This window comes from Papaver somniferum, chromosome 9 (assembly GCF_003573695.1).
Source record: "Papaver somniferum cultivar HN1 chromosome 9, ASM357369v1, whole genome shotgun sequence".
Classification (NCBI taxonomy): Eukaryota; Viridiplantae; Streptophyta; class Magnoliopsida; order Ranunculales; family Papaveraceae; genus Papaver; species Papaver somniferum.
In genome coordinates this window covers 30,928,369-30,938,635 of record NC_039366.1, presented here as the reverse complement: position 1 = coordinate 30,938,635, position 10,267 = coordinate 30,928,369, and the positions used below count along the sequence as shown (strand labels likewise).

The 10,267-nt window shown below is 36.4% G+C and overlaps 1 long non-coding RNA gene across 1 annotated transcript; it reads right to left on the bottom strand.

Annotated features, from left to right (window-relative positions):
• Nucleotides 1–8,865: 8,865 nt before the first annotated feature.
• LOC113307986 lies at nt 8,866–9,988 on the bottom strand. Its single transcript, XR_003339411.1, has 3 exons — nt 9,931–9,988; nt 9,585–9,796; nt 8,866–9,459 (listed from the first exon to the last, which is right to left on the bottom strand). It is a non-coding gene; the product is annotated as an uncharacterized LOC113307986 (long non-coding RNA).
• Nucleotides 9,989–10,267: the final 279 nt, after the last annotated feature.

Below are 10,267 nucleotides of genomic sequence, written 5' to 3'. Positions count from 1 at the left end.
ACAATAGCTTTGTATGGTTTATTGGTACATGTTTATTAAAGAAAATTCTAAAATAATAATAATAAAAAAATCCTACTAGCTTATTTATAAATATGACACATACTATATATATATACTAAGAGCAACTGCAATGGACGAGTAAACCCAAATTTTCAGTCTAGTGGGCTGGCGTAGTGGGACGGACCATCGATCAAAATTTGATCAAAGAGTAAAATCCAGACCAAATTTGGTCTGGGATCAAGACCAAATCCAAATATAGTCGGGCGTTGATATAATGTCCGCCATTTATCGGGCGTTGATATAATGTCCGCCATTCATCGGACGTTGATATAATGTCCGCTACACATCGGGCGTTGATATAATGTACGCCTGAAACAGGGCGTTGATATAATGTACGCCCGATGGGGCGTTTGTATAATCTCCGCGCGAAATGGGGCGTTCATATACTTAACGCCCCACTTTCACAATTTTAAGATGTTGCATGGGGCAGGCTTTATACCTCCGCCCCATTCTTTTTTTTTTTTTTTTTTTTTTTGAAGCGTATACTATACCAACGCCCCACTCGCGCGTTATCTTTACCAACGCCCCACTCGGACGTTATCTTTACCAACGCCTGATCCCAGGCGTAATGTTTATCAACGCGCGACCAAATATACTCTTTTCCCACTACGCCACATGACGGACTAAACCCAAATTTGGTCTTTTTTTTTAGTCTTTGGTCTTTGGTTATACTCGCACCACTGTGGACGCTCTAAGAACATATATATTTTAATAAATATAATATGTACCTTCATTAATGAGAAAAGTATGCTTACTTTTAGTTTGTTTCTTTTAATAAATTGATTTTCTTTTTATGTATTTTTTAGTTACACAAATCTTCATTTATTTGGTGTTATATTTGAATATTTTCGTAATTTATTTATTTAAGTAACAAAATAATTTCTAAAAGAACTCCCAATATATATTTATTATTATTAATTTATTAAAAAATTACACAAAGCTTTTGGTTGGTAGCTTAGCGACAAGTTGGGCCCCATCTCCTCTTTGAATTGCAACGCCTAAACGATAAAAAATAAAACTACCTAAGCCACTACTAGCGTCATTACTAACCAAACAATTCCTAAGACGCTTGAAAAAAACAAGAATATCCTCACCAAGTTCCCCTAAAGTAGAGAAATCTACAACACCCAAACCATAACCATGTGCAGCACATTTGTCCAAGTATTTGGTATGTTTACGTGAAACCGCACCAGAAATAGACTTACCAAGAGCAAAGGAGCGGACACCATCACCAGTGAATGGAGAGACACCTGTAACATCCATACAAACGTCTTGCCCATTTTTCCAGTTAAGAACAAGGATATCAGCAGGTTTTAAATCTCTACCATCATCTGTCTGAAGACCGAGAGAAACCTCCTTGCGCGCAGGTACGTTGGCTTTGTAACAAATATCGAAGACAACATCACGGACAACATTATGGCGAAACTTATACCCAATATATTTAGCACAACCTGCGCATGATCTCCAAAAATGTCCATAAACTATTTCTAAAAACGGATAAAAATACTTAAAATAAAACTAACTTATAAAATATATACTGTATATACATTTATAGTAAAACTAGGTATCACCCCGGCCTACGGCCGAGGCTCAACCTTTTTTCGATTTTTTTTGTTGTTGTTTGGGGCGATTCTAGTGTTTTCAGGTCGTGTCAAATTAGTCGGGGACTGCAGCCCCGGCCGTGCTCCCCTACGGAAATTCTAGTATTTTGTTGGCCGTGTCAAATTAGCCGGGGCCTACAGCCCCGGCCGTGGTCCCCTACGCAAATTCCAGTATTTTGTTGGTCGTGTCAAATTAGCCGGGACCTATGGCCCCGACCGTATCCCCCTAGGCAAATTCCTTTATTTTGTTGGTCTGGGCAAATTAGTCGGAGCCTGCAGCCCCGGCTGTAATCCCCTACACAAATTCCGGTATTTTGTTGGTCGGGCCAAATTAGTCCGGGGCTTGCATCCCATCCATAGTCCCCTACGCAAGTTCCGGCATATATATATATATATATATATATATGCTTAATAATCTCATATTTGGTATTTGGTAGTATTAGAAGTGGCAGTCGATTTTTATCATGGTAGGTCCTCTTTCTCGATAACACAATGAGGCACATGGAGTATGTTTAACGCCAATAAGGGATTAATTTAAAGGAAGTGATAAATAAATAATAGCTCACATTGATGCTCATCGGATAATAATGGTGGGGGCTTTTTCTTACTTGTTCTGGCCAGGATCAAAATTTTCAATTATACAAACTCTTCGTAAACTCCTACCCTGTACTGATCATATCCTCGTTTATTTATAGACGATTTTCCCATCTAATCTTAATCTTTTGGAAAGTTAATAGCAATTATATAAGATGATAGCAACCTATGGTGTAGAGATATAGAGAGAACCATTAGTGGGACCACATGTGGTAAAAAAATCACATTCTCTTTACTACGTCAACGGTCTTACTTTCCGGAATGAGTAGATTGATTTTCCTTACTTGTTTTATTACAGTGACCAGCTTAGATTAGGAAATTAGGTTAATCATGTTTAGGGTTAGTAGCTAGGTCATGTTTAGTTTCTGTCCGGCTCATTAGCGGATGGTTATTATTGGTTAGCAGAAAGTGAGGGAGAAGACTTTAGTTGAAAAGAAACAATTCTTCTTCTGAGATGCAGAAACAAATAATTGGAAATGATGACGAATTTAATGGAGTGATGTATATTAATATCATGAGCTGGTACCGATTAAGGAAACCAAAACAACAACAGTTCGAAATCGGGAAACTCAAGGGATGTGAGTTTGTTTTACATATAATCGAAACATGGCCATATCAGGAAACTCAACGGATCGGACGGACGTTTGTATAGAACATATAACGAACCGATCCTTGCCGTGGGATGACGAAATGGATGGTCGGATTTGTAAGGCTACACACACACCATTTCTTTTTATAATAGAGCGTAGGCCGAGGCTCAACCTTTTTCGTTTTCGTTTTGTTGTTTGATCGGCTGGTCCGTATTCTTCCAAAATCTTTTTTAGTCATTCACAAAACTAATTAGATTATAACGGTCAAACATCGAGCTTATAAGTTAGTTCGGACTTGCGTCCCTAGTATTTGTGGTTGTGTCAAATTAGCCGGGGCTTACAACCCCGGCCGTGGTCCCTTGAGGATACTATAGTATTTTGTTGATCGGGTAAAATTAGCCGAGGCCGTGGTCCCTTGAGAATACTATAGTATTTTGTTGGTTAGGTCAAATTAGCCGGGGCTTACAGTCCCGACCGTGGCCCTTAAACATTCCCTAATGTTTTGTTGGTCGGGATTGTGACACTTAAATCTCGCACATAAATCTTTACCATGTTTTTTATTTTATTTGCTTTTTAAAAATAGCTTTTAGATTACTTGAGGCTAACTTAATTTTTTTTGAGAAAGTTATGGTACAAATCACTATGCTTGTTGGATGATTGAACGTTCGATGGACCAGAGTATATCTGGTGTATACGAATAATCTTCATGGAGGGTCATCCGCCAAACATAATCCAAACAGACCCTTAGCCATATGTTTTCCGTGAAGATGTATTAGTAAGGAGATATTTGGTTGCATTAAACATAAAACCTCTTACCCAATTCACTCCTCTTCCTCTATTAGGTTTTCTTTCTTCTCCTTTCCTCTGTAGACCACTTTTTTTTGTAAATCATCAGCTCTGTTTTTTTTTTATTTCACCGTATCCATCCTTTAAATCATCCATAATAATAACTTAGTATTAATAACTCAGTATTATTATGATATAGAGAGACGAAGTTAAGAATTAGAAGTCGTTAATGGAGGGGAAGAACTATAGATAGAAGACCATCTGTTGGTGAAACCGTTAAAGAATGCTGCTCTTATGTTCTATAAATACATATACTTAGTGTTAGCCTATATTAACGGAAACTTAGTCAAATTAGGAAATCCGGCGCTGCAGTCAAATTAAGAAATCCAAGGATCCGACGCCGTTAAATAATCTTTAGAATCATATTTTTATTAGGAAGCCAAGGGATCGGACGGACGTCTATATAGGACATATAACCGATCAATCTCCATCGTGGGATGGCGAAATCGATGGTCAGATTTGTAAGGCTACACACACCACTTCTTTTTATAATATAGATTAACTTATAATATATATATATATATATATATATATATATATATATATATATAGTTTCTTATATATACAGTTAAAATAAAAAATCCTACTATGTTAACTTATAAGAATATAATCTTTATTAAAAGATAAAAGTATGCTTATTATTGGTTTGTTGCTTCTAATAAATTGATTTTATGTTTTAAAATAAGTAATATAATCACAACATTTCTATTATATTTCCAAAACTAAAATGGTTACATCGTCATGTAAATGAGAACTTAGTCATAATTTTTCAATATCATTTAACTTTGATTTTTCCATTATCATTTTAACATAAGAAATACAATTTTACATCGATCATGGGCATCAAAATGCAACTCAGAAGCTCGGAAATGAGAGAAGGCAAGTTCCAGTTGAGTTACGGTCTGGTAAGGAGTTATATTCTGTTTCCGATGAGAGTGAGTGATCAAGTACAACAAGTAACAATCACTCTCATCCGGGGCAATGGCAGATGGGATGTGGTGTTGAGACGTCATGAAGATGTTTACATTTTTGAAGCTGCCAATTTAATCAGAGGAGCGGTCTGGGGGCAGGAGATAACATCAATATAGCGCACTTCAGTGGACAAACATTCAAATTGTCTGTCGAAAACTAGAGGTTAAGCCACCATAAGCAGCTGCACACACAGAATACTAAAAGGAAGACTTATATTTATTTTATGCGTGATGTAATAAGAGCCGAAAGTAGTAGTTAAATTTCGTTGAAAGAGAGGATCAATAATATATTGGTAATAATAAGTATTTTATAAACGTTAGATTTAATATTCTGGATTATTTTTTTCTTTCTTTTACTTTGGTTTTCGATATCTTGTTTTATTGAAAACTTTTTTGAGTTTCCATGATGTCTTACTCTTCTATGCCTTGTCTTGTTTTATGATGAAACCATACCTCATGGTATATTGTTAATCCTATGATATTCTCATTGCCATCTAACAGAACACTAATTTTTGACTGTATTTGGTTTCTTATACCAATGGCAACCGAAATCTAGCACGAGTTATGTCACAGCAAAAAAGACCTTTTGTTCTTTTTGCGCGTATCCTGAAATCGGACAATATCGTAATTTTACTCGAAAAAACATAAACAAACTATCACAGAGCGATTATAAATTTTATCATTATTAGATAAGGAAAAATTACGCGGATGCCCAAAAAAAATAATATTCTCATTGTCAGGTCCACAATTAATTTTAGGTATCGTGACACCCATAATTATTTTCTTGACACCCATAATTATATGAAATTATTAAAAATGTCTGCATTATGGATTATGCATCCGCATGAGGGGTTATGCATCAGGGGTATAATTGGCAACGCAACTTGGATATAACATATCTAAAAACCCGCATCTTAGAATTTTACAAATTTTATATCGTTGGAAATCTTTTTAAGAGAGCTACGCAACGAGTACAAACAACAATATAAATTTTTTGTTTTTCTTGAAAAAATCGGAGATGATCATCCTTTTAGGCAAAATTTCGAAAACTGACTACATAACCATTATGCAGCAACCAAAAAAGATGCGTAACACATTCTGCAGACGCATAACGAATTATGCAACCATTTTCTCGACCGCATAACAAATTATGCATCTGCATAACAAAGTTATGCATCTATAACAAGTTATGTAACCATTGTTTTGGTTGAATTTAGTGTGTACATAAAAAATTGATGCATAATGCAGTATGCATCCATATTTACGGATGCATATCAGGTTATGCATCTATTTTCTCGATGCATAAAAGATTGTGCAACAATTTTCTCGATGCATAATGCATTATGTAGTCATATTTTCACGACTGCATAACATGTTATGTAGATATTATTGTAGGTGCATGACAAGTTATGCAACCTTATTTTTTGTTGGTTTCAATAATAAGAAAAAAGTAGCTGCATAACGTGTTATGCTACCATTCTCTGGACTGAGTTATGCAGCTATTTTTGTAGGTGCATGACAAGTTATGCAGCCTTTTTTTTGTTGGTTTCAATATTAACAAAAATGTTGATGCATAACGTGTTATGCAACCATTTTCGCGACTGCACAACAAATTATGCAACAAATTTTGTAGATGCATAACAAGTTATGCAACCGTTTTCACGACTACATAACCGTTTTTTTTTGTTGTTGGTTTCAATGCTGACAAGAAAGTTGGCACCATCGCGATCCACCATTTTATGTAGATAAGGGAAGAGACATGAACAATGTACCCTCGCTGACAAAATGATCAAAAAAGGACTCGAAGTTCCCTAAAATGAAGAATAAAATTCAGTCGCCTGTATCTTAACCGACCTGTAATTTTAACTCCTCCTAACATACATCTAGTTTTTACTGTACCCAAAAACCGTCCTCACAAGATGATCAATACCACTAGAATTCCAGGAGCTATTTCTTGACAGAAGAAAGACAGCACGTCGAAAATCCGTAGTTGGATCCAGGTTAGACGCAGCCAAAGTAGATGCTTCTAATCCTTCTGCAACAAAACAAACATGTATTCCATTAAAGTAAATGCGTCAGACATGCTCACCTCAGCATATACCCCTTTCATAAATATGGACCAGTCAGTGTCCAAGCTTTGGCATACAAGGTAACTTGGAGAAGCTTAATCTAAGGAAAATTCAAACTACTAGTGGCGGAAACAAGTGGCAACTGAAACAAGTTAAGTTATTTAACTTTACAAGAGATTGGAGTCCGAGTTCTGGCAGTGAACGAGGTTAATTGTGATCTATATTAATGAACATAATTTAATTGGTTTGGGAGTGGACTTTACAAGTTCTCCTCTTTGCTTGTACACGGAGTTCCAGTAAAGGCTAAGGGACATAATGAGCTAGACGTGGCTACCTATTCCAGCATATTTTGTTTGTGGATTGTGAAAAGAGTATCGAGCACAAGATTATGAGGAGGCCATCCGTGAAACAACAACAAATCAAGCTGACAACTACACATCTCGGTAATTGGAAGGAACAAGAAAATCATGACAGCTGAACTCCAGGGTGATAGTTTTCGTTCTTCTCGATGGCTAAGATCCTTTTCGACGGCGATCCACCGGCAAATCATTGTTAACAGCTGCAAACAACTTAGGCAGAAATGGTTCAGGCATTTACTCGAATAGGTTGTATGCCATACTTACCTGGCTGTAGCTTCAACCTTCTCTAGCTTCCAAAATCAACCAGATTCATTCTCTTGAATTAGCATTACAGTTCCATCTCGTTGTACTTCTGAAATGTGTCCTAACCTATGTGAAAAACAAACACCACGACCATTAATTTCCAGTTAAAGTTCAGCTGAAGAACGAGCTACATCTCCTCCAAAACGAACCAACAGAACCCACTACAATCACTGCAACAGATCCTCTTTGTAAACACCTTCTAAAATCATTGCTAGGTTTGCGAAAAATTGTTCTTAGCAAAAAGAAGTATCGATGCCAGAACCTTAGTCTAACCCCCACTAAAGCTTTTGTATCTGTAACTCTTCCATTCTTTACTCAACTAACAGCAACAACAAACCAATTTCAATGGAATTTCAGGCCAAGAAAGCCAGCAATTCACTCCATTCTTCGTTCTTCTTCTCGGTTTCAGGGAGAGGTCTTGATCCATGTTGAATTCCCATCGAATCCATGGCCGAGGGCTAGGAAAAAAGTGCAAAAACTCACGATTGGAACTGGAGAATAAATTCAAAGTAGAGAAGAAGAAAAACAATTTCAGAAACTATGGGTGTGACAGGATATTAACCCAGAAAATGGGTGCGCGCCTGAATTTTTGTGGGTGTGGGTTTCTTAGTGTAAAAAATTTAAAAAATGGGTGTGGTAGTAGTTTTCACACCCATAGTTTAGGCGCAGGCCCAAAAAAAATAATATTCTTATTGTCAGATCCGCAATTACTTTTTGGTACCGTGACACCCATAATTATATGAAATTATTAAAAATGTCTGCATGACGGATTATGCATCCGCATGATGGGTTATGCATCAGGGGTATAATTGGCAACGCAACTTGGATATAACATATCTAAAAATCCGCGCCTTAGAGTTTTACAAATTTTATATCGTTGGAAATCTTTTTAAGAGAGCTACGCAAGGAGTAGAAACAACAATATCAAATTTTTGTTTTTCACGAAAAAATCGGAGGTGATCATCATTTTAGGCAAAAATTCGAAAACTGACTACATAACCATTATGCAGCCACCAAAAACACATGCATAACACATTTTGCAGACGCATAACGAATTATGCAACCATTTTCTCGACTGTATAACAAATTATGCATCTGCATAACAAAGTTATGCATCTATAACAAGTTATGTAGCCATTGTTTTGGTTGATTTTAGTGCGTACATAAAAAATTGTTGCATAATGCATCATGCAAACATATTTTCGGATGCATAACAGGTTATCCATCAATTTTATCGATGCATAAAAGATTGTGTAACAAATTTCTCGATGCATTATGCAGCCATATTTTCTTATACATAACAGGTTATGCAGATATTATTGTAGGTGCATGACAAGTTATGCAGTCTTTGTTTTTGTTGGTTTCAATAGTGGCGGAAAAGTTGATGCATAACGTGCTATGCAACCGTTTTCTGGACTGCATAACAAGTTATGCAACAAATTTTGTAGATGCATAACAGGTTATGCAACCAATTCCATAGCTCATAACATATTATTCAAATATACAAATACTAACATACTTTCCTAATGTAAAACAAATTCCACTATTTGCAATTGAGTTCAAGTTCTATCCAAGTAAATTGCAATTTGATCAAAAGCGTGACTGGAAACTCGTATATCCCGCCACCAATTTTATCTTCTGACTTGCACCACTTCATGATTCAGTGAAGCTTTAGGATTCCCAGTTTTAATTTCAATATCCGGCATCCGAAACTAGTGCCACCAGGTTGTTATTTCTGCAACCTTTTTGCATAAAAAAACGGCCAAAGCTACCTTTTCTTGGCTGGCTTATCGGCACAAACAGACCCAAAGATAACCAATCTATGCACATATCTTCTCTTCATGTGGTTATCAAAAACATCCATTGGCCATTGCGTAATACCCCTCCTACACAGCCGTCGAGCAGTGGCTACAACAAGCAAGAAAATGTGCAATCGCAGCTACAAATTTGTTTGTTGCTCTCAACTGAGACCACTTCGAAACCTTGGCAGTAGCATGCCTATTTCCACTGCCTTTCACCAAACCTGAACCCAGTATCAAACCAAACTTCCTCTCCCCAATTGACTCCTGAAAAAACACCACTAACCCCTTAATATGCTAATGTCAGCACTAAAATGGCTTTGCTCATCGTTGACACGAAAAATCCGAACCCCGTAATTTAAACAAAAGCAATATACTAGAGATAGACTTACCTTTCTCTCCAATGTAACCGCATCCTCTATGACCCTTTTTAGTAGAACGCCCCACAATGAAGATTGAATCAATGTTTTTTTTATGAAAATCCTTTTTCATTGTTGCATTCTAAAAGAGTTGCAGGAGCAACAGTGGTTGTTATGTCAGTAGAAGTCATCACAAATTCTAATGATGGTTCCACCCCATCCGGATACTCATTATCTTCAGCATTCTGCGAATTCAATTGTGAAAACTTCAAAATTAGTGATTGCACAGTGCACCGTAAAATACAAAACAAATACAGCAACAATAAATCACAAACACAATCACTAGGCAATCTGGTAAGTAGACTTATCACTCAATTACCAGCAAAGCCATCATTTAGTAGCCATAATTCTTCCGTGTAAATCCCATCTCGTTTTCCTCCTCTTGCTCAAAAAAATTATATAAAACAAAAATTAACACAGTAAACCGAATTACTAAATGATATCCATCAATTCGATCAAAATAAGATCAGTTTGGAAGATGTATATATCAAACAAAATGCATCTAAAAATTTCTGATAAAAAATGAAACATTTCTCAATCATTTGACTCAAGTTTTGAACCGAGAACTTAATTGGCAAACAAACATGTAGAGAAACTTTGGGTCAATTTCGATAAGAACCACGAACTTTACAAACACAAAGCAAACAAAATGTGCC